Genomic DNA, 26214 nt, shown 5'->3' on the forward strand with positions numbered 1-26214 from the left:
CAATAGCTTGCTTAATCTCCACAACATCCCTGACAGTGCTTGGATGCGTGGCCTTCACCAGGAGTGGGTGCCTCACAGGGAAAAGCCAGGAGAGGTTCCACAGCAGTATGCATACAGCACCTTGAGACACTAATGGGTGAGTAGTGCGCTATGCGAAGATTACATTTACGTTCAAACCCCACCACCCCTATTTCTAATAATTACACTGTGGATACTCTTACAAGTTAGTAACACCTGCCTAACCAGAACAGTATGTTTGGCAAACATGTATTTAATTGCATTTACAAAAAGATAACAGAACATAATTGCAATGTTGAAATAAGCCTAGACATATTTAAACATTACCAACTTAATAGAATAATTCAGAAAAATTATGAGGGGTGTCTGATTATTTTGTTTCCACTTGGTGGGGGTACAACATTAAAAAGCTTGCAGACCACTGAGCTAGAGGCAGTGGTGTAACAAAGGCCCCAGCAGCCCCTGTGGTGCGGGTGAGGGCAGCGAGCTCCAAGGGGCCCCCCAGCACAATATACTTCGCACGGGCGGCAGGCTCCTGACTGGGTCTAGGGGAAAGGGGCCCACTCCAGGGATTTTGCAGGGGGGCCCTTCAAGTTTTGTTAGGTCACTGTCTAGAGGAAGGTGAGCTGACCCTGTAAAAGGGAGAGATGAGTCATTGGCCCAAAAAAACGGTGCACGAGCAGAGACATGAATATGTTTGCCACGTAAATTGTGCAATAGACGTCCTGTAAAACTATGATAAAGTATCTCCGAAATACAACAAAAGTGTATTTCTTTAAGCATTTCACCAGTCCCTACTACTGAAGGATTGGACTGTTTATTTACCACTTGCGGTGCACCACCTATTTCTGTCTAACCCCGTGCCAAGCCTCTAGCTCGAGTCCAGCTCGAGTTTTAGTGACTTGCCCATCTCTGTTTGTCTTACATAGTGCCATAATGTTAGAGTGAGTAGGAAAGGAGCATCAAATCAAATACTATGGTTGGGCAAAGACCTTTAGCCTTTGCTGGTGAAGTAAAGTTTAGGAAATTTACATCTGCGAAATCATGTGAAGCTTTCTGATTTGGCCTAGCTTTCCTCATACGAGGATTGCATGACTGTATTGACATCCCTGTTACCCAAAAGCAAGATGTCCCCCAAGTGAATGACAGGATATTCTGCAACTGGGAAAAACATCCATGGACCTTGAAGTGGGGACAGAGTGGGTGTTGGCGCTTGGGTGGGAGGAGGAGTCAGAGTTCCTAGACGTTCAATTATACAGAGGGCTGGGCCACAGGAATATTTGCATAAGGCGTGCAATGTGGCCTGGGACCGTGCATAGGCAGGGTTTGGACAAGAAATGTACAGAGTGTAGGGGATTTGATTGGAGGAAACCTTCAGGAAAGTATGCCGTAAATGGTCTCTGAAATTCTCCCTCTTCATAGGTTGACCAGATATTCAGAGGCAGAATCCTGAACGGCTATTGATCCAGAATCAGGAATACATGATGGCACCAACCAAGGACATTCAAAGATAAAGCACCCACAGGCACAGAAGGGCTACCCTACAACTTTCCACAAATATATTTTTGAAAAACTACATATAAAAAAGACAAAGAGCAGTGTTTTAAAGCTTGAGCTCCTTGTTCATTTCGAAAAGGTTTAACATACAATGGAGATCTCAAGTTGCCCCACATCATACATGCCAAGCTCACACAGTCCATTTTTCTTTACATTCTGGGACTCGTAGTCCTGAATTAATAGTGGGCCAAAAAAACATATTAGGCACCAGCAAGAAAATGAAAATAATAGTTCTGGATAAGCTTCAATTAGTATTCCTACAAGAGTGAGCAGAAGGTGCTAGTGAGATTGGCATCGGTCAGTGATGGGAAATATTTGCAGTCTTACTAGGAATCAGAAAGAAAGAAAAATAATCTTGGCCCTATTTTTGACTTTATATATAGAATTGCATTAACCTCTGTTGGCTGAAATCCATTAGATGAATATACCCCCTCCTGCATGCGGTGATGAGCCTGACCCACAAACCTCACTTGCAAACCGAACATATATTTTCTAAGCAAAAAAGATTAGGACAGAAGAAAAGCCTTTGAAAAATCAAGACTGTTCAGACAATCTGAGATGTTTGGTCCCCTCCATAATTTATAAAGGTTGATACATTTTAAAAATAGAATTGTGAAATTGTGAGTGTTTTGGAGTTCACGTCTTTGCATGCTGCTTTAAAATAACCCCAACCAAATTGCAGCATATATATTCCTATAAAATTAAAATTCCACAATAGGGGCAGAGATCAGGAGTGATGTCAGTGAACAGTTGCAGCACTCGGGTGGTGCTCCCAAATGTGGGCATCTGAGTTGTGGCACTACAATAACTCGAGGGAAAGGGACTAATTCCATAAACTATCTAGTGGGTGGAGCTTATAGCGCACAGATCGCCCATCAAAGCACAACCAAGCTTGCTTCCGAAGCTGAATGCAGAAAAAAATCCTGGTTCTGGTTAAAGGTTCATCTGAGCCTCTTTGTGTGCTAGAATGAAGGAGGGCATGGCCACACCTAACACTTATTGGAATTATTAAGACTGCATCTGTGAAGGCTGCTTTCTAAAAGCTGTTATAAGTGGATAATTTATTGAACTAAAAGTGCTTGACACAATCCGCTGGAGAGACCTGAGCTCGCTTCAGCTTAGACATACAGTGTCTTAAAGAAAGGTGTTAGAGTTTAAAAGCAATCTAAAACCAATAATAAAAGCAAAGTAAAGTAGACTACGAGAAAATGGAGAGGGTTATTAGGAGATTCCTGGTAAGAAGGAGGCACTTAGTGGTTTTCAATATCTGCAGCCATGGAAGAAACGAAAAACACAGTGGACAATGAGGTAAAGTGTGATAAAGACTATGAAAGACAGGCATCAAAGTAAATCCCCCATGCTTCAGTATTTTTATGCCCCTAAATATATTGCTGAAAATACAAAGAACGATTCCAAACCTTTAAATTTTTATGTCTGAGCGACCCTAGGCTTCTTTCAAAAGGTATGAAATCTTTTAACAGTAGAAATGTAGGGTCTGATTCACAAGGGTAAACTTACACTTTGTGTAAGTTTAGTATTATTTTTACCAGTGCAGAGTCTCCACAAATAAAAAGATAGGACAGCCTTATCTTCATATGTGCTGAGACTGTGCACTCATAAGATACTACTGGCAAACCTCTTTGTGAATAGTAAACAATTGTAAACACACAAAAGTGTAAGTTTACCTTTGTGAATTAGACCCACTGTTTCCATCTTAAAAGTAAATTTGACCCTTCGATTAAAGAACATTATAGAAAGCCCAAACTCCTTCTTGGAATGGCATTAACGATCTCTTTCTGATAAGCTGAAAACACTTGTGAGAAATCTGGGTTGGATCGTCCAAGGGCAATTCAAAGTTACTAGGCCCCATTTGCAACAAGGGGTCCTGCGCTCCTAATGTCCTTAAGCAAGGACCAAGTGAGGACTAAGGCCCATACTTATGCTTTTTTAGCGCCGCATTTGCATCATTTTTTGACGCAAAAGCAGTGCAAACTTACAAACCACAATTGTATTCTAAATGTTTTAGATTGCTGTGGGGGAAGGGATCTTGTGGTGGCTTCCCACACTCCTGACAGCCGATGCAAAATATCAAATCTTCTGATGCCTCTGCCCTTTTAGAGCGCCACAAACCACCATTTCCTACTTTTTACAGTCCATCGAAAGCGTTTAGAGGTGATTCTTCAACCAGAGATAAGCTGGTGATATGGCTGCCATGTCCCAGTACATTTTCCTTTACCACTTAACGTTTTTTAAAAGTGTGCTGGAACAATTATAGCGATGGGAATCCCTGTTTCCTTTGTGGGGTAACCATGGAAAACTGATTGTGACTTTGTTGTGGCTCTTGTGCATTGTGGTCAGAGATGGCTCCTTGCTCACCCTGGCTCTTATCCTGTAGTGGTGGCCAAGTGAGCATGATATAGCTCCTCTCCCCATCTGCCCACACTGTCACTGGGAGAAGAGTGATGAGCCCAGCAGCGCTTAAATGCACAGGGTGTGCCTAACAAGACCCTCTCCTCACATGGCCACCATGAGGGACTTGCCAGCATTAGGGTTGGGGACGACCTAAAAATCCTGTTGGGGAGCACATGATGCATGGTCGAGGCCCTGTTCCTCAGGGTATAAAAGTGCTTAACATGAGCAGCTGGAAAATGTCAGGATGTTCATGGCCCAATGCTCACATTTGATGCTCTTTGGCTCTCCTTGCTGTAGCCCCAATCTTCTTAGAAGGAGTCGGCAGACCTCATGGAGTTCTACTCCGCGGAATTCCGCGGAGTTGGCTTACAACTGTGTGGAATTCCAGAGTTCCGCATGCTGCAAAGTGCCGCCTGCCCTACGTGGCACCCTGGCCCGAATGCACCTGATATGAGAAGCGCCAAACAGGGTCAGGCCTGGTTACTCAACCCCATCCTTGCTTAACACTTCTGAGATCGGGTGCATTCAGGTCAGAGTCCTAGGTAACGAAAGAGCTTTGTGTCTTGCACTCCTGTCCTGGCTTTTGACCTCTGCCTTATTGCTGCGGCCTCCACAATTCCCAGACAGCCCACTTTCCCTGCTTGCACTCATTAATGATCCAAAACTTCGGCCACTTGCTGAGTGCTTGTGTCTCTAGAAGGAATATTGAATAACCCCATCCTAGATAACCTTTAGTCAGAACCTGTCTGCTGAAGTCCAAGTGAACCCTATTCCAGAAGGATCCCAGCAAGTCCATCCTCTACTGTCTCCAGTGAGATGGGAGCTGGTGCCATTAGCTCTGACAAAGAGACCACCAGATGTCTACGGACTACAACTCAGATTTCTTTAATTTCAGACAGTGGTCAATCATGTTGTGGGTCAGTCTTTCTTCTTCTGGTTATCCTCTCTACTAAAAGTTGGAACACTTGAGCAGGAATCTAAAAATGAAAGTCGAAGTCCTTAGCCAAAACACATATGCAACATCACCCATCCATCTCTTTGGTGACTACATCCTGAAGTCTGCCTGTCCTGATCTTGTGTACTGTCTGAACATTCCGCCCAGCCTTGTCAAATTGCCTGATCACCCTATGGACATTACATCCTTGCCTATTCCTCTCCTAGGATAAAGTCAATCCATTGCGATGGCCATACTGTTAAGGGAGAAGCTTAGAATTGTCTGCTAAAAAGCAGAGTAAAGCGATTTTGACCAGCAGTGTAGTTCAAATCCCGATTTCCGTTAAGGATTGCTAAGTAAAATTTGTCAAGTTTTAAAATACATAGGACAAAACTGTCACTGAAGGTGCGTTCAGGACCAACAAAAATGGAAAAAAAAAATTCAGTGGATCACATGTGTTGTGGCAAAAGTTGCATTTTAGGCACATTTTATATAAAAAAGGTAATAATTATTAAAACACCACAGCTTCAACACTTTCTCCAAGTTAAAATTGAACATTTCTTCTTGGACTTTCATTTGAATTATGAAGTCATAACTAATTTAATGTGGAGCCTAAATGCAATCTGTGCACAGATACCCGGTTGAGATCGACAAGTAGGTCCTATCTTAGCCTTCACACATAAACATGTGAATGTGTGTCACGATCAACCAGCTCAGAGCCCCTTAACCGGGCTGTACACAGCAACTGACCTTATATTAAAAGGCAGACACCGCCAGCTGCAGCTTAAGGGCCCTTTAACAGCAGCTTACAGTAGGGGTGGCTCCATTTGGAAGACTCACTCACATCAGATGTTCAAAAGCACATGTTGAAAAACCAGAAGGTACAAAATAAAAAAGGCTCAAGATTATACGGGAAGGAATCCACTTCCACACTAATCAAAAGTATGTAGTGTGGCTATTAATACATGAGGTCTTCCTATTCTGTTTGATCATGTGTAAAATAGCACATTATTAGAGAACGTGTAGTCATAGAACGTGTATCTTTTTATATGACAAGGCAACAGACACGTGATTACTGATGCCTTTCTGGTGTGGACCAATATTGTCAAATTTTCCAGATATTGATAGCAGTCACAATGATCATAAATGCTACTACTTTTTGCGTTTCCCCTAAATGGTCTCAATTATATGTAACTTGGAAAAAATGAAATTGACAGACATTGGTGATCTAGTTTGCTGTGTCTAATGAGCTGAAAGGACATGGAGGTCAAGCCAGTCTCTTACCAACTGAAGCGAAGATTTTGAAAAGTGAGAAGAGACACTGGTGGTTAATGAGGTAATTCACCATTGTACTCAGTCGAGTTTAAAGGAATTCACACACTGAAATACAAGCAAACACACCGAGTGAAACGCTATGCCTTGCTGGTTGGCTGTCTCTCCTTCTTGGCTGAGGCTAAATTTACACTTTACAATGGCCAGGACCTGGTTTAGTGATCAAATCTCAATTCATGTGGATGCTACATATAGTAATCTGGAATTGTCATTAAATAGTGACAACATTTGGGGCTAAAAAGGGGCTGAATTTGTTAACAGGCATACAATCTCACTAGACAATAGTGTCATGTGGTGGACTGGGGCACAAGGGGATCCACCAAAGTGACTGTACTGTGGAGGGAATGTAGTTAACAGTGACATAGACAGTGCAAAGAGCAGGGGTTGAAAGGACAGTGTCAGGATCTGGGGCTCTGATAGAGGACAGCAGAGACAGTAATCCACCTGCGGCTCTTTGTGACCAATCACAACAGTTTGAATAATTTCCTACTACCACAAATGGGAGCTGAGATACATAAAATGCGTGAAGTTGTGTATCGCTGACTTCACAGTTTTGCAAACCCCTAATCCTGACCTCTAAATCATCTGCCAGCACAACCTGAACTCATGTGACCTTCTCATGTACATAGACCTCCACTGCTTGCCCTCTTCTACAGCTCACCAGTGGTTTTTTGGGTTTCACCTCGTTCACTCATCCAGGCCTTTTCAATGGTGATAATCCTTCTCTCCGCCAGAGGCTGCCCCCTTTCATTTAAGGCACCCTGCCATTTTGTTAAACATAAATATTGACAGAAGAAATATTGTGCCATCACTATCAGATTGAAACAATGGTTGCCAGGTGCAAAAATTATTGGTTATTGGTTTCCAGCTTAGTATTTTATTTCACTTTGAAGATCTCCTCCATCTGTCACAAGACGTTTGAATACATGCAGTAAAGCAATATATTTTTAAGTTAGGAGAACTCCTAAAGGTCACCAATTTGTCACTCAGTATTTCACACCAAAATATAAAAACCTTGCTTATGCGGTTATGTTGACAATATGTTAGCGGAAGATCATGGAGGAATGTATGTGCCAACCCCAACGTTCTATTACTGTGCCTCTCAATCCATGATTCTCAATCAGTTGCCCAACTACTGCAGCAGTTGCTAAAGAGGGTGGGCACTGACCCTCATTTCTGAGGGATGTGCCTATTGTTCTGCCTTGTCCCAAGGAAGAGGGGAGGGGAGGGGAGAAAGGAGGAGTGTGACAATGATAGACAAATATGGGACAAAGGGAGAAAGCAGGGGTTAAAAAGAAGCTGCAGCAGTGACCTAAAGAGAGAAGAAGCAAAGGAGAGTGGAAGAAAGAGGCAAGTGATGGAATTAGGACATTGGTGTTCGGAAACACCAGCTGCGGTCTACGAAGAAAGAAGGACATTCTTTTACAAATTAAGCACCGTAGCCACACCCTAACCTTCACTCCAAATCCTCATCCTTTTCAAAGAAATAATTGAAAACAAATGTCTATGAATCATTTTCTTTACAGACTGAGCTTAAGTCATAGAGAAGGATATTAAAAAGGTAGACGGTTTGATTCCATCTTCAGTGGCTAAAGTGCATAAAAAGTCACTTTGATGGGAACTTCGGGGGCAGGAACATTTCTTTCCAGCTGGGCCATCTTGGGTGGGGTGAGCTCCCTAAATTCAGTCTTGTGTAACTCCTAACAAGTCTAGTTGGGGCAGCTGAACATCAGTGGAATAGAGCAGGAACTTACAGTTGTTTGGCCCTTGATTGCAATCCCATGAAGCACCCTAAGATGTATGCGGAGGGCGCGTCTCCCATCCACTTGGTCTCATCATACATCTAGTGGGCGTTTTCACTGAACGCCGCTGTATATCAAGGAAACAATTTACAAACAAGCTAAGCTTTGTCACTGCGTAGTCCCATCTGATGTGTTATCTATAATTGGTACATGGAAGATAGTGTCTGAACAATTTTAATTTAAAAGTCCATTGCAGTCCTGCTCCGGGCACTAATTAAAATGTTTGCTAATCTACAATCTCCTTAAATGAAATCTCAGTTTGTAGGCAGAAGCAGAGGAAAGGCATTTGCTCTTGAAACTCGCGAAACCAGCCAGACAAGAGGACTGAGAGGAGGAGATGGAGGGCAGGAGAGAGGATTGCATTCCTATGATGCTTTTCTGTACGCCATACTACTCATCAATTCCTCATAGACTTTATGGCTACTGAAATTGTCCACTGCACCAAATGCGAGCAAGGGCGTAACGCAGGTCACAGCAGACCCTGCGGCGCAGGGGGACCCTCAATACTGAGCGAGCCCCCAAACCCTTTAGAAGGGCCCCATACAGCCCAACGAAAATTAACATTTGTGAGAAATAAGAGACTCGGGCTCCTCTGCACATTCTGCAAGGGGAGGGGCGGGGGGGACGGTTACATAATTTTACATCACACCAGTGAGTTCGTGGGCTAATATGTTGTGGTCATGTCCTAACGCACTTACTCACTCATTTCTGATTATTGTAAGTAAATATCTTTACTATCAATATTGGTCAATTCTCGTTTCTATTTGATATCCGTGTAAATAGATACAACTATTAAAAGGGGCAGAAAAGGTAAAACCTTGGCCTGAAAACTTGGAAGAAGTTGTAAACTTTACTGAGATGAAGATAAGTGACACTTTGGCCATGTCAAGTTTTCCGCTATTGGCCCACTAAACGAGGCTAGTTTCAAGCTACAGGACATCCTGTCCTTGAAGGACTTGAAAACAACTACGGACATTAAGGGATGGCATATGATGGACCGGGGACGAGGTGCAGGCTCTCACAAAGTACAAGGGGGATGAACCTTGGAGACCGTCGCAGGAGATGTGGGAGACATTAGCCCGGGGGGACCTTGATGAGAGGGAATCCGACATAATATGATGTGAGTGTTAGGATGGGGCAAAATATTATTTTTTAAAAAAACAACTTCAATTTGAAGAAAGTCAGGGCATTCATTATTATAAATAGAAATGTGACTTAAAAAACGTATTTAGTAACTGATTTGAATGGAACCTCTACACCTTTCAACAAGCGACTTACACAATTTTTAGAGTCCATTTAGACTTAGAGGCAGATTTAAGAAACGTGGTGCTGCACCTAGTGCAGTGCCACTTTCCTTGTGCCCCTTAGCACCCCTCTACCACCACCATGTGTGTGCCGTTTTTAAAAGACGGCGCACCATGGCACCGCGTACGTGGCAATAGTGTCATTTTTTTTACACTGTTGATGTACTCTGCAGGAATAGTGCAAAAATGTTGGCATTACTTCTGCAGGGTACATAGGGGACCATTATGAATAATGGTATGCCCCTTTTAACACCTGCTCTGAACAGGTGTTAAAAGTGCCCAAAAAATGTAACAGATTTCCTTGCGCCATTTTTTCAGCCCCCCCATAATGGGGGAACTTCCCCTTGAATAAATTATGCCTGGCACAGGCATAATGTGGCGCAAGGGTTTACAAAGTGGTGGAGTGCATGCACGCACCACTTTGTAAAATGGAGTGGGGAAAATGCCACTTTAGTGCCGCCTTAGCGTAAAAAAATGACTTAATGGCGGTGCTAAGGTTGCACTAGGGGCTCTTGAATCTGCTCCTTAGTATCTCATTTGTGGTTAATATGCAGATTCCAGCTTACCAGTGAGCACACCCTGTCAGTGGATCTGATCCCAGTGAAAAAGATGTCCTTTCTTTACTTCTCCGCAGTTTATGAACTAGAATGCAAGTGAGTAATTTACAGTTGGCTAATGAGACAGAACACCATGGTCCACTTCTCTACACCTGTGGTTCTACAGATTCAGTGTGTAAGCCTTTGAAGGATCATGGGGTGGACAGCACCTATAATCAAGCTATTTCAACTAGCAGTGCTTAATTTGAGCCAGTGGTTTACAGTGTTTGGAATTGGCATTTAACTATCAGCACTGCTCTTATGGAAGTCCCCCACATGGTGGCACTCTCTGTCTAATTTCGAGATGAGCACAACAATAGTGTTTAAAAAGTCATTGTACATTAAACATGGGTAATATCTGCTGCTAATGCCATTATATAGCTTTGGATGGACTGGAATAGTCTGAATTGTCACACTGGTAGGTGTGCGCTGGCTAGTACTTGTGCTGGTACTCTCATTGGTAATGCTGGCAGGGGCAATAGGTGATGCAGTCTCTGGCCTCCCAAAGAGTGCCCTGGCACTTAATATTTTACAAATTAATTACTGCAGGCGAGGCTTGCCGAGAACAAGACTCATTTTTGCCCTGCTGTGAGTCTAGAGCATAATATGGCCATCACACACACACATTCTTTTAGTTAGTGTGAAACCCACAAAATGCGCAATGAGCTCCAGCAAGGCCAAGGGACGTGAGAGGAGAGAGGTAAGGCAGCTTTGAAGTAAAGAAGGGGGGAGAAGACTATTTACCATTGGGTCCCTAGAAGAGCGCAGCCCATTGCTCAGATGCCCAATCGCTTCTCTCCAAGTAAATTTCAGTCTTCCAAATTTGGGTGACATGTTGAATATCTCCAGGATAAGAAGATTCTTAATCTGTTTATGCAGATAGTCATAATGATTAACCCATGATAGTTATAATGATTAACACTTGTCTATGGTTCTTGGTGGCTACCACCCTAGCTTGCCAACAGCCAATCTATTCACATGATTTGCAGTCATCTGCATTCTTCTGCCTTATTCACTGCAGTTCCTTCTCATCAGAGACTGTCTTGACAACAGGACTTGACCACTGCTCTCAGACAAATATACGACAGCCACTTCCAAGAATGGGACTGAAGGATAGAGAAAAGTAGGCACAGTTAGAGGTCAAAAATACTAATAATGAGATAAGCTGGAATGACACATCAAGGCCACATACTACATGGCCTCCCTGCTGCTTTACCCTACTGATACTCTGATTTCACATAGTACATAGCCATGCTCATAGAGGTATGCACGAGCCACCCTGCACCATTTCAACACATAAGATCTAGGTGGAAAATCGGATGGGTCCCCGGTTTAATTCATGCACCATAAATAATGTCATCATAAAGTTTTACATCTTGACTACACACATTGCCCAAAACCTAATCTAGTTCAATTGCCCAATTTTCTCAGGATCAATATTATCATACTTTTGAAGCCAGAGATCTCAAACGAAAAGTCCAGCCCCAGTTCAAATTTGCTAGCAATTCTGATTTCAAACCTGTTTCCCCACCCTTTGTTACTCGAAGCTTGAGGCCTGAAGTAGAACTATGAAGGTGTCTGTTGCTGTCTTACCGAGTGAGTGATGCATCACCCATCCACTCAAGCCCTTTAAAATCACTAGTGCATCAGTGTGCTAGGGGTGTGACTCTGGCTCAGCTATGGTGTCAGAATCATAGGTAAGATACTATAAAAACAGCACATGAAGGCTTATCCTAAACCCTCTAGCTCTAATTCCATATGAGAACACATAGGGAGTAGTAGACACACCTAGATTCAGGGAAGGATGACAAAGAATTGTGGGATACCATTAAGTAATCCTTCATTTAAATAATTGGTTTATGTGTTGTGTCAGTCTCACTTTCCCCAGTATTCTACATGCACATACACTGTCCTTTCCTTGAGAAAGTACAAACAACTGTTCCCCAAGAATCTTAAAACACATCCTCCTGAATTGTGCATTCCCCTTTTGGAACATTGAGTATACTGCATAGATTACATAACATAACATGTGCATTAGTACAACATATGTTTACCCCATGGATCAGATGAATGCTAATTGATACACATTCATGATCACTTAATGCTATGGTATTTTATTAACCACGAAAAGGTGAAAGGATCAGTTGTCCCACCATGATTCAAATTTGTGACCATGAGGGCGAACACAGATTTTTGAAGCGGAGCCATAAGATCACTGAGAATATTTGGAATACAGTGGTGCATCACTGGCGCTGCTAGTGGTTCGACGCTGCGGTCATAATTTGATGGTCGGACCACCGCATTGGTGGCGATCCGACCGCCACTGCAACCCTACTAGTCATTAGGCTGCATGGGTCATAATGAGGCCCTATATATGGTGCAGCATGCTATCTGTGATAAAGTGCTCAGCATCCCATATGAGAGTAGAAAGCACTACATAAATGTTACAATGCAATGCAATTGACAAAAAACATTTGCTAACTATTTCTTTCAATGGCAAGATTTTCAAATACGTTAAAAACCAGAAACTATGAATCTTCCTGAAAATTGACTCAATTGTTTCAGTTGACACCTTATCCGAAAGGAATACTGATACCGTAATTGACATAGAATTTTACGGAAATATATCACTGAAGTTTGGGCATTATATAATGTGTGAGCTGAAATGAATTTTTCTGCTTTGTGTTCCTACAATACTGTGTACTACTGCATCTGTCTGCAGTAGGCAAACCATACTAATTAGATTAGCGCTTTGTGCAAACAAGCACTAGCAAATAAACAACACAACAACATTTCAAAACGCAACACCAAGCATATTTTATGCGTAGCAACATTTTCTACAAAATTAAAAGGAAATAATGCTGGTCACCCCTGAAGGAACCTGAGCTCCTCTCTCCTTTAATTAAAAGTGTCTCTTGAAGTGAAATGATAACAGTTTAATTTAAGACAGTTGATAACCCTTTTTCTTTTTGATTAAACCGTGTAATCCTCTCATGTTCCAAAGAATAGCTTCACCTGTCTGCAGTGTGACAAGAAACGCATTTATAATAACTATTTTCCCAAATGTATATCTGTGGAACAACAAATGCAAAACAGTTTTACTAATACGTGCCGCTGGGCATACAAACGTTTTTAAAACCCTTTGTGAAGGGAGTGTGTTGGAGGGATTAAACAGCTCAGGCCAGAAGAAAGAACTTGTCTGTGATTGATATGGGAGAAGTGAAACCTAAACTGAAAGATCAAATTCTCAGACCAAGCCATTAATGTTATAAAGTTATGTTTTGAACTTTGGAATACTGAGAGTTCAATTGAGGACATTTAAGTGGCAGAGGGCATCTTCATTGCAGACAATAGAGTGCAGAGGGCCAATAATGACTACAGGTCTTCTGATCCAACATTCTAATATTGGTCTTTGTGTTGCTCGCTGTTTAATTCAGAACTTTCTGCTCTCCGTGGGTGGGTATGTTTTTCTATAGCCTTATGACTCGATGCTGAGGGCTATACTGGTTGTTATAGGCCCAGAACGTGAGTTGTAGGCCGGAGCTGAAGACAAGGGCCTATAGCGAGGGAGAGGGCCTTTAACAACTGGTATAGCCTGAGGGAGAAGGTCTATAATGTTATTGGAACATTCCACCCACTGGGGCTAGAAAGTTTCAAATTAAAGAGGGAGAAACAGAAAGACAAACATTGGAATGCTGGATCAGAAGTGTATTCCAGCCATTATTAGCCATGAGTCCCTTCACTGTCTTCAGTGCCGCTCTCAACATTCCATGTTTTTATAGCAGTTGAGCCCTTGTGCCTGGAGCTATAAAGGCCACCTTTGTTACAGGTCACTGTCTGCTGCTTCGGTTTAGCACTGAAAGAAACGGCCTCTAGCACTAGTATAGTCATCAGAAGAGGGATATAAAGCTATTTCGTTTAAAATACATTTGTATAGTGCACATCTGCCATTCCCACTGTATTATTAACAGTGTAAATGTTGGTCCTTTGAGAATCAGTATGCATGACTTGATTGTGTACATCATGATGGGTCATGGCGTTTGATTTGATTAGCTGGAAGTGTTCACCAAATTGAAATGAGCTTCCTAGCACTTAGCATAGCATGTGATCATGTGCTTTGGGTGTTACATGTGTAAGGAAGCGGTAAAGCCCACTAACCACATCCCTCCGAAAGTAAAATCATACACTCACAGCTCGTGGAATAAGACAGCGTCACCTACACATCTAATATGACTTCTAATGATTTTCTGCAATTGACTCCCCTGTTCGAACTTCACAGCCCAGCTTGCACGCAGCAGAATCTTAGAAATGGACCACAACAGCGAAAGCAGACCAGTATTGTGTTACATTGTGTACGCTTTATGGAGAATTGGGTGTTGCCACTTAGACCTTCATAAGGAGTGGCCAGGAATTTCACCCAGTAACTTCAACCGTGTGGTGTTACAGAGAGCAGTGGTAACGTTCCACAGAAAAAAGAGGGATTCCCAGGAGAAATAGGAATACTGCACCAAATTCCGCTGGTAAATCCTTGTTCTTCTCTGGAAGTTCACCTGAAGATTTTTGCTGCTTTTAACTCTTTTTCTTTTTGATTAAACCTGTAATCCTCTCATGTTCCAAAGAATAGCTTCACCTGTCTGCGGTGTGACAAGAAACGCATTTATAATAACTATTTTCCCAAATGTATATCTGTGGAACAACAAATGCAAAACAGTTTTACTAACACGTGCCGCTGGGCATACAAACGTTTTTAAACGCCTTTGTGAAGGGAGTGTGTTGGAGGGATTAAACAGCTCAGGCCAGAAGAAAGAACTGTTCTGTGATTGATGTGGGAGAAGTGAAACCTAAACTGAAAGATCAAATTCTCAGACCAAGCCGTTAATGCGATAAAGTTATTTTTTTGAAGAGCTTGACGTCCCAAAATAATCTTGAAAACTTGTAATTCCAGTGGTGCCAGTAACTCTCATTCTATGTAATTCCATCGAGCATAAGAAAAAGGCTTTGAGTGGGTATTAATGTTAAAAAAAAATGTCCAGTGTGCTATATAGGTTTAAAAATTATTCCTGTGTCTATTCAAAGGACATACGTGGAACTCAATAATGACTGCCATTGCTAAATGTGACAGAAAATAATAATGTCCTAAAAATGCACATTAGTCTTCCCAGAAAAAGTGGAAAAGTTCTAAGAGCCAATAACAGATTTCATTGCAAATCAAGTTTCACAATGGCCTCATTTAAAGACAAGCAACTAGTTTTTGCATCCTTTGCAAATTTATTGGCTTGAAATAGCTGATGTGAAATGATTCCGAACCTGTGGTAGTCCCTTCAACAGTAATTTTAAAGGGAGGAGCAACAGTGCCTCCCTAGAATCACCAACAGTTTTGGTCGTCAGCTCTACCAGACAAAACATGGGCTAAAAGCCTTCTTAATTACAATTATTTACGGACCTAAAGGAAACTAACCTTTTAGCTTAAAATGCTTACATGTCACGGATGGTTAAAATGCAACCATTAAGCATAGAACCCAATGAAGATGACCTACTCTATTTGAGATAACAAGTTCTGTACTGCATATTTTAATTTAGTATAGCCATCAGAAGAGGGATATAAAGCCCTCTTATTAGAAACATTTGTATAGTGCCCATTACTACAAGGATTACGAGCCCTCAAGCAATGCTTTGCTTTTGATTTTTTTTTATATGCGTGTAAGGTATGGATGGTGGTTATATGCTAGTAGTTGAGCAGATGTGATTGGAGGAGAGAACAGGTGTAACACTATAAGTTCAACAAACATTTTGAATAATGTATATTCTCAATTTGATGAAATGGTATTGTTTTGTGTAAATATCTGAGAATCAGTAATCTGCAATAACAATCATCATTTTGTTAGAGAAATAATTTGAATAGAATAGTTGAATTTAATATTTTTTTTAAATATGTGTAAGTTGAAGTGAAACCAGTGAAAGCTTAATGTGCTTACTGTCTCTTATATCACAAACCTCAGTGCTTTTTTGTGATATCTACTATGACTGCCTCATAAGTCATCCTTTTCTGTTGTCAGTTCCCACCTTTCACCTGCCTTCTAAAATTTAGGACTCTTGTCTCAAGATCCCCGAGTAAGTGGGAATGATCATCTCCAAAACAGCTTAACCAAATTCTGCTATTATTAGATCCAGTTTCAGTCACTGAAATAACTAAAGAATAACCTCATATCCTTTCCTATCCTTTCGGACACATCTGATGACATAACTCTTCTCCGAATAATTTTTCATCTTGGTTATTTTTTTATTTATAAGACTTTAATAGCGCACGGCTACCCAGAAAATACCTTTCCAGCGCTAAGCCACAACAAATAACTATGCACCATTGAGCAGATCTTTCCAACAACAGAATTAAAGCAACCAGGTTTTTAATTCCCTATGGAAGACCTAAAGAAAGCGACATGCTCTCAGAGCAGGGGTTAAGGAATTCCTCAGGTTCGGCCCTAGGAAGAAAAAGGCTCAATCTCCTCAACGTGATTTCCTAACTCTGGGGACTACTGCAAAATCAAGATTGCTTGAGTGCAGAGAACGGCTGAGCAAATATGGTAACACAAGCTGTTTGAGATATATGGACTGGAGTTAGATAGCCACTTGTGCACATAGCATAAAACTTTGATTTGAACACCACATTCAGTTGGCAGACAGTGGAGTTCCTGGAGCACACTGGCAGTGGAGGAGAACTTGGGGGAGTGAAGAAAGAGTCTTGCAGCAACGTTGTACACAATCTGAAGTGGCTTGTGCAGATCCTTAGAAACACCTACATAAAGAAGGTTTCCGTAGTCCAAACTAGAAATAACCCTGGCCCTGGATAATGTTTTTTTGGGCAGAGACTGCAAGACAACACAGAATTTTCCTGAGCCTCATAAAATACCAAAGCAGGTAGAGGCCACCTTGGTAATTTGATGACTAAAGGACAACCTTCCATCAAGCCAGACCCCTAAATTCTTAAACATGGATTAAGGACTAGGAACAGTGCCCATAGCCTCAGGCCACAGATGAGGGCACCATAGGTAAGGAGAGTTGCCTAGAAGCAAGATCTCTGTCTTTTAGTTTGAGGGAATTAGCATTGATCCAGGAAGAAACTTGTATAAGATATCTGTTCAGGGCATCTTCACTGCGATTCTCCTGGGACAATGAGACAATGATCTGAGTGTCGCCAGCATGTGAAAAAAAAGTAAGATCGCAGTTATTAACAGTATCTGCAAATGGCCTTAGGTAAAGGTTGAAAATGGCTGGACTATGTGTGGATCCCTGAGGGACACCAGAAGGTAGCGTGTTTAACTTTGGTTGGTGTTGATGAGTGTGAACCTGGAAACCCCTATCTTGTAGGAAAGAGCCCAGCCAAGACAGGGTTGTGTCCTGCACACCCATATCCTCCAATCTTTGAAGAAGAGTGTGTGATTCATTATGTCAAAGGCTGCGCTGGGATCTAAAAGAATCAGTGGAGCAGTGCCACCATCGTCAATGCGGCAGTCTTGTCAGAACTATTCAAGGGGCCACAGGGCATATAGTAGCTACTGGCCCAACCTTAGGGGTTGAGGCTTTTTGATTCTGTTGGCCCACGGTCCTGCCTACTATGAATCCTGAGAAACTGGGCTAAGTACCCCATCAGCACTTGACGTTTAGTGGTAGTGCAGGTGGAGGACTTTGAGAGTTCTCGAAGGGTAGGTAGACTCAGAGGGGAGAACACAGGCTCACAACTGAAAATATGCTCAGTAGCAGCAATAAATGATTATCTAGTCAAATACTAAGGAGTATTTATAAACTAGCACAAAGTAAAAATCAGCATTCACAAACCATATACATAGTCCCTTGAGGTCAGGGCTTCAGTTTGTTTAACAGACAGGCTCCAGAGTCCCACTCCCCTCTTGCTAGCATTCCCCATTCACTATGTAATACTAAGGTTAAGGTCCACTTGTAGACGAGTCTTAGGGGTCCAACTTCAAATCTGAATAAGCCAAAAGTGATTCAGTGCCAAAGCACTATATGGCAGGCAAGTTCACCTATGGCTGTGTGGCCCTTAAATCATTCTTACTCGCACCAGCAGAACCTGCACAACCGCAGTCGCCCAGCGCACCCCCATCATGAGTGCTGAAGCTGCAGCAGCTGACTCTGGGGAGTTGTTCACACAGTACCCTGCAGGTGCATAGGCCGGGTGCCCTCGAGTTTTCTCACAAGTGGTTCTGAAAATGCAGCAGCTGGAGGGTTCTCAACACTTCGCCGATGCTGGTAAGTTTCCTTGGATCCTCCTACAAGTGGCAGGAGGAACTTAACACTCCTGGTGCTGGTCCTCAGTTGGGGCTGGTCCCGCATGGTTCACCACAGTGGTTTCATCCTCTACACGGTGTCTCAATCAGACCATGGTCCTTTCCTTTTTGCATGGCCTTACCTCACACACAGGGTTACTGACTTCACAGCACACATGGGCAATGGCCTGACTGGCTTTGCAGTCTTCTTTACAGTGACCCAACCGACATGCAGGGTTGCTGACTTCCTTCTGCACAAGGGCTATGACTCGATCAGTGCAAAAGCCATTCTCCTCACACCTTGCTTCAGAGATCCAGTCGCCATGGTCTCCTAATGGACCTCACTCCCTCCAGCACTCTCCTCTCCCTCACAGGGCACACTGATCTTGGAAAGCAGGCAGGCACTGATGCTCCAGGCTCCAGGCGCAGGCAATTTTGGATTCCCCAGGTGATGTCCCCTCATCAAGCTGGGAAACTGGCATGCCTCAGCCTCCTGCCCTGGTCACAGGTAAAAGTCTTGCAGAGCTTCTATTCATCGCACGGTCTGACTGACTGATTGACAGTTGACATTGTTTGGAGGCCTTGAGCTCCCTTTATATAGTCCCTTTTTCAGCCTGCCTATAGCCTTCTCATCTGCTTGCTCCATTCTCACTCTCACATCCTTTGTCCCCATTTGTCAATGGTATGCATGCGTCAGTCTCAGCCCGTTCCAATGCTGTTTCCAGGACTGTAGGAGGCTGGCCTGGCTTGTAGTGGGTACCAGAGGTACTTACACCTTGTGCCAGGTCCAGTTATCCCTTATTAGTGTAGAAGAGGTGTTTCTAGCAGCTAGGCTGATAGAAGGTAGCTATGGCAAAGCAGCTTAAGCTGAACTAGGAGACATTTAAAGCTCCTACTATACCACTGGTGCCATATGCACAATATCATAAGAAAACACAATACACAGAAGTACTAAAAATAAAGGTACTTTATTTTTATGACAATATGCCAAAAGTATTTCAGTAAGTACCCTCAGTATGAGGATAAGTTATATACACAAAATATATGTACACAAACCAAAATTAGGTAAGTAATAGCAAGAAAAGTAATGCAAACAGTGTAGAATTACAATACATTGAAATAGGAGCACATAGGTATAGGGGCAACACAAACCATATACTCCAAAAGTGTAATGCGAACCACAAATGGACCCCAAACCTATGTGAGCTTGTAGAGGGTCGCTGGGACTGTAAGAAAACAGTGAGGGTTAGAAAAATAGCCCACCCCAAGACCCTGAAAGGTAGGTGTAAAGTGCACCTACTACCCCCAGAGAGCACAGAAGTTGTGATAGGGGGATTCTGCAGGAAGAACAAACACCAGCAATGCAACAACAGTGTATTTCCAGACCTGAGTACCTGTAAGACAAGGGGACCAAGTCCAATAGTCGCAACAGTGTCGAGAGTGGGCAGGAGCCCAGGAAATGCAAGCTGAGGGTGCAAGGAAGCTGCCACTGGATGGAAGAAGCTTGGAGTTCTGCAAGAAAGAAGAAAGCTAGGAACTTCTCCTTGGGAGGACAGATGTCTCACGTCGTGATGAAGCGTACAGTGGTGTTCTCACGCAGAAAGACTGCAAACAAGCCTTGCTAGCTGCAAGGGTCATGGTAGAGGTTTTTGGGTGCTGCTGTGGCACAGGAGAGACCAGGATGTCGTCACTTGGAGGAGGAGACAGAGGGGGCACCCACCAACTCAGAAAGCCCTCACAGAAGCAGGCAGCACCTGCAGAAGTACCTGAACAGACACTTGGAATGAAAGTGAAATGGAGTCCATGCGAAGTCACTAAAGGGAGTCCCAAGACGCCGGAGGACAACTCAGAAGGTTGTGCAGTGCAGGACGAAGTGTCGGGGACCAAGGCTTGGCTGTGCACAAAGGAAATCCTGGAAGAGTGCACAGGAGCAGGAGCAGCTGCAAATCATGCGGTACCCAGCAATGCAGTCTAGCGTGGGGTGGCAAGGACTTACCTCCACCAAACTTGAACTGAAGAGTCACTGGATTGCAGGATTCACTTGGACAGAGTTGCTGAGTTCAAGGGACCACGCTCATCAGGATGAGAGGGGACCCAGAGGACCAGTGTTGCAGTCTTTTGGTGGCTGCGTTAGCAGGGGGAAGATTCCGTTGACCCACGGGAGATTTCTTTGGAGCTTCTGGTGCAGGGTGAAGGCAGGCTACCCCCAGAGCATGCAACACCTGGAAACAGTCGAGAAAGCCGGCAGGATGAGGCGATACAAGGTTGCTAGTAGTCGTCTTGCTACTTTGTTGCGGTTTTGCAGGCGTCCTGAGCAGTCAGCGGTCAATCCTTTGGTAGAAGGTGAAGAGGGAGATGCAGAGGAACTCTGATGAGCTCTTGCAATCGTTATCTAAAGAATTCCTCAAAGCAGAGACCCTAAATAGCCAGAAAAGGAGGTTTGGCAACCAAGGAAGGAGGATTGGCTACCAAGAGAGGTAAGAGCCTATCAGAAGGAGCCTCTGACGTCACCTGATGGCACTGGCCACTCAGAGCAGTCCATTGTGCCCCCAATACCTCTGTTTACAAGATGGCAGAGGTCTGGGACACACTGGAGGAGCTCTGGGCACCTCCTCTGGGAGGTGCAGGCCAGGGGAGTGGTCACTCCCCTTTCCTTTGCCCAGTTTCGAACCAGAGCAGGGCTGGGGGATCCCTGAACCGGTGTAGACTGGCTTATGCAGAGATGGGCACCATCTGTGCCCATCAAAGCATTTCCAGAGGCTGGGGGAGGCTACTCCTCCCTAGCCTTCACACCTATTTCCAAAGGGAGAGGGTGTAACACCCTCTCTCAGAGGAAATCCTTTGTTCTGCCTTCCTGGGCCAGGGCTGCCTGGACCCCAGGAGGGCAGAAACCTGTCTGAGGGGTTGGCAGCAGCAGCAGCTACAGTGGAGACCCCGGAAAGGCAGTTTGGCAGTACCCGGGTACTGTGCTAGAGACCCGGGGGATCATGGAATTGTCCTCCCAATACCAGAATGGTATTGGGGTGACAATTCCATGATCTTAGACATGTTACATGGCCATGTTCGGAGTTACCATTGTGATGCTATACGTAGGTAGTGACCTATGTACAGTGTACGCGTGTAATGGTGTCCCCGCACTCACAAAGTCCGGGGAATTTGCCCTGAATGATGTGGGGGCACCTTGGCTAGTGCCAGGGTGCCCACACACTAAGTAACTTTGCAACCAACCTTCACCAGGTGAAGGTTAGACATATAGGTGACTTATAAGTTACTTAAGTGCAGTGGTAAATGGCTGTGAAATAACGTGGACGTTATTTCACGCAGGCTGCAATGGCAGGCCTGTGTAAGAATTGTAAGAGCTCCCTATGGGTGGCAAAAGAAATGCTGCAGCCCATAGGGATCTCCTGGAACCCCAATACCCTGGGTACCTCAGTACCATATACTAGGGAATTATATGGGTGTACCAGTATGCCAATGTGAATTGGTAAATTTAGTCACTAGCCTGTTAGTGACAAATTTGAAGAGCATAACCACTGAGGTTCTGGTTAGCAGAGCCTCAGTGAGACAGTTAGGCATCACACAGGGAACACATACAGGGCACATACTTATGAGCACTGGGGCCCTGCCTGGCAGGGTCCCAGTGACACATAGACTAAAACAACATATATACAGTGAAATATGGGGGTAACATGACAGGCAAGATTGTACTTTCCTACAAGGACACACACAGTCCTTGAGTTGCTGTGGGTTCTGTGGGCAGGATGGCATTTTATCTCAGCCTCATCAGAGTATTTTACAGGTCTTTAAAAGACCATTTACATTCTGGTTAATGAGGATTTGTAATATATTTGCTGAATACCTTCAGCAAGGGTTCATGTTTTGCAGGGGCCCAAGCCTTTTAAGATTATGCTTCTTTCATGAGGCGTGTTCATGTTGTTTGTTAACTTTCTGCATGCCTCTGCGGTCCCTAATTCACCACTGCTGTTGCTGCTCCGTCAGTTGTGCCGCTCCCGGCCTGATCCCAGCTGTTTCTGCTTGCTTTCCCACCCCCTGCCATCCCAAGACACCCTGTGTCCTGCTTTGATAGTACCACCAGCATCCCTCTCTCCTCCCTCCTGTTGGTTGTTTACTATTTTGACAATGCCCTTCAGAAATGATTGCCTGTTCGGCCTCCCACATGAAAGGAGCTTGTAAATTCAAAGTCAGCATTTTTGTGTTTCTGTATCCCTTCTTTTTTGTGCCCAATGAAGACGCTGAGTGACTCCTCACGGTCCTAGCCCATCTTGGGGAAGCAGATTTTAACAGTGCAGCAAGAAACGCATTAAGCGGGCCCCAGTTTAACGCCTCCCGGTGAAGCTCTCGGTATCTGTAGGGAGCCCCATTGTTTGCCATTTGCCTTTTAGTTTTTTTTTTAATGTGCTCCTCAGCTGCATCTGGAATGCTTTCATGAAAATTAATTTTGTCATAAAAGCATAAGCACATTGCTTCCACAAACGTGCTGTAAATTGGTTCATAAAACACTGAGGAGCAGACATAGGCTTTTGTGCATGTTGGTCTGTTTATTTGCAAATTTACTAATTAAAAATTGCTTCTCCCACCCCGTCAGTCCTTTTCTTTATTTAAACCCCAAGCTCTCCAAAATCCTTTATTGCTCTTCTACCCATTAGGCCCTCCTTGGCTACAGCCCACTCGGGCTTTGACTGTTGGCCACTGCTTCCACACCCATTGGCACCCCAACCCCTCACTGTTGTGTTCTTTAAATAAATAAAGAAAATATAGCCAGGATTCTAAGGGAAGTCGTATGTGCCAGTGCTCATGGGAAAAGGCACTTATTGCATTTTCAGGTCAGTAAAACTAATGCAAGCAAAGCCCTGGACCTGCTCTGCAGCCTATGCTTCACCACAAGCTCACAATGTAAGCTATGTGTGCTGCTGTGTATGCTGCACAAATAGCGCTTGGTTAAGAAATGAGATCCTATGTGCTATAGGTGGTGATTGATATTTGCCCTTGTTCTGGGCCAAATCTGGAGGCTCGAATTGACGGCTTGCAGAAGCTTACTTTTGGCACCACTGAGATCCGAGTCCCTGCATCCACCTCGCTAAATAAGCCATGGTGTGTTTCAGATCACCTGGCATCACTACACTCAGAGCGTGCTTTAATATATAACTTTCCCCCATGCCTTGCAGTCTCATAACTGAACTGCAACCAGGGAGAGATGAAAAAGCTGACTGCTCCAACAAGACATCTGATGCAATTCCATACCCGCAGAAGGTTCTTTAACCTACCCTGCTATCCTGCTATATCTTTACAGTGTTAAAAGTCACACAATGGTGCTCATCTTTTAAGTATGCACTTCCTATAGGGCACTTTTATTTGTGAAGTTTCTGTGTTTCATCCTGCCACGGTACAGCATTTCCATGGTGTAACAAAGACAAGTGTTACTATTATATAGTTACTGGTATTGACTGAACTCCAAGGACCCAGCATGGTTGCCGGTAATCTGATCCTGATACTTTCAAGTTACACACAGACCTGGTACTTTAAATTATACAGTGATTGCAAAAGCGGGAGGAATATTTCACCATTGCACTTACCAGGTTATTCATTTTGTGTTCATCAGTGTTACTCATAACATTGTTGCAAACGGAAATAAAAGACGGACGGGCACTCCTTGTCTCAAGGTATCCTCTTACTGAACAGTCACATAACTCTCCTGCTAACTGTGCCTAGGATGGAGAACAGCTTTGTGTGTCAGAAGACAGCACGCTGAGTTGGCTGCCATGCTGAGAGAGAACGACAGTTCTACCAGTTTCTCAAAATGTGCTAAAATGCAAATTATTTTACTCAGGTTTTAAACTGCATTTGAGTCACTCATTGCTTCCTTTGTGCTCCAAGAGGACACCATGGGGCAGAATAAGGTTAAGATAAAATAAATATTACCACAGTTGTTTACCTTTCAGAGACCAGTGTACCATTCATGTCACAACTAGCGTACAATGCAATGATTGTCCACAGTATATACTCTGGTTTATCAGTTACAGCTTGTCACCTCGTGACTGTCCTGATTTATTCTTGTGTTGCTTTAGTTCCTTCAATATATTTATTGTTATAGTTTGATAGTTTGTGTTCATTCTTTATTGCTAATGGTTGTGCCATTGTCACTAAACACAAGCAGTTCGATCCCATAACAGGTAAGCAGCAATTACGGGTTGAATAATGGATGTTTTAACCAATCAAGTAACCTACGCTAAATACCACTCCACAGAACATGGCTAAAAGACAATACCATTGAAAACGACAATATATCTCGGATTGCTAAGACCTACTGGCTTTGCCAATGCTTGTTTGGTCTAATAAGTCAAATGTAGTACTAGAAAACCGGAGCTCTAACTTCATTTTGGGGGAAACAGTAGGATTGCGGCATATGAAATAACCTTCATGCTTTCTCTGAGATACCTTACAAAGTCATAATGGGCTAAACATCATTCTTAATCCCACTAAAAAAAACAAATGCACATTTCTATTTGTATTTCTAGGTTACAAGAGCTCTTTCTCACATTCTATAATCTATTTTGACTACTCAACCAAGCTCCAGGATATCACTTAATGTAATTGTGTGCTAGAAAAATAGATAAGATAAATGCATACATAAATTCCACACGTGGATGAGTTGCGACCTGCAAGAGCCATCACATTGCTAGGTAGGTCATGCTAGGGAGAGTATTCTACCTTTTAATTGGTGAAATAATGAATTCATGACTTCCTTCCTGTGAAGTTCATTGAATAAACAGACCAATTGGTAGATGACTACAGTACAAAGGAGGCAGAGGCAAATATCAGGTGCACTATTATGTGACGATTTCCATGAAAGGATAGACGAATTTCAAATATATTTAACAATAAAGGTGGACTAATCATTTGCAAGGTAAAGAGTTGGTCCCTTAATGGGGACAAAAAAAAACACAGAAAGAAGGATCAGCAATAAAGGACATTAATTAGGAATGTTTGATTTGACATAACATAACTTTCAGCTGCTTTTATCTGTTTAGAAAGGAGGAAAGTCTCAATCTTAGGAAGCCAAGAATAAAGTTCAACTTTGGGAGCCCCCTACAGTAACAATGCTTGATTGCATAGAATGCAGGCACTGCTCGTCAAGAATGTCCACCTCACAGAAAGTTTTGACTGAAGGAAAGAGCCTATGTGCAGAAAAGGAAACTGAAAATTGTTTATATAAATACAATTTATAGTATTTACATTGAGGTGGGATTACAATGTGGTGGGTAAAATGGGCCCACTCTCCACAATATCCCTTTTGCTGCCTGACCTTAAGGGGGTCCTGAGTTTTATTTTGCCACCACATTTTTGTGAAGGTCCCAGTTTTCACCTTGGTTTGTACCCTATCCAAGGCGGAACCCTCACTCTAGTCAGTGGAAGGGAGTCACACAGCTGAGATAACCCCTTCTCACCCCCTTGGTAGCCTGGCATGAGCAGTCAGGCTCATCTCTGACCAATGTGTAAATTATTTGTGCACAAACACAGAGACACACACACACATACACAAGCAACAATACGAATTTTCAAAAATGAAATCTTAGTAAAGCGTTTTTGATTTTGAGATCAATAGAAGAAAGCACTGTTCATGTATGCGCCACCGGTCGTGGCAGGCCAGTCTTGCTCACAATGATCCGCCTATGAACTTGAACCCTGATCTGATCCCTGAGCTGTAAATTCAGACTCAATGCACATCCCTTCTTTGGCCTGTGGCTGAAACTAATTCCAGCATTCCATTTATCACTTGCTGCGCCCCTCTTCCTTGTTCGACATTACACCTGAGAATCACACCTACGAGAATGGACAGCTGCCAAACATAAAATTATGTTCTCATTTTTCAATGCCAGCAAACAAATCACTTAGCTGATAGCTTCTTTCAATCTGCGGCAAATTGGGTCATTTTTAAAACAGTGGTGCTGGCTTTAA

General features: G+C 43.2%; 1 protein-coding gene across 4 annotated transcripts in view; it reads right to left on the minus strand.

The window, feature by feature from the left end:
* Window positions 1-26214, minus strand: part of CACNA1H (calcium voltage-gated channel subunit alpha1 H) — a 731062-nt gene that overhangs the window by 320323 nt on the left and 384525 nt on the right. The gene's annotated exons all lie outside the window — the stretch shown is intronic.

The sequence above is a fragment of the Pleurodeles waltl genome, chromosome 10, assembly GCF_031143425.1.
Source record: "Pleurodeles waltl isolate 20211129_DDA chromosome 10, aPleWal1.hap1.20221129, whole genome shotgun sequence".
Lineage (NCBI taxonomy): Eukaryota > Metazoa > Chordata > Amphibia > Caudata > Salamandridae > Pleurodeles > Pleurodeles waltl.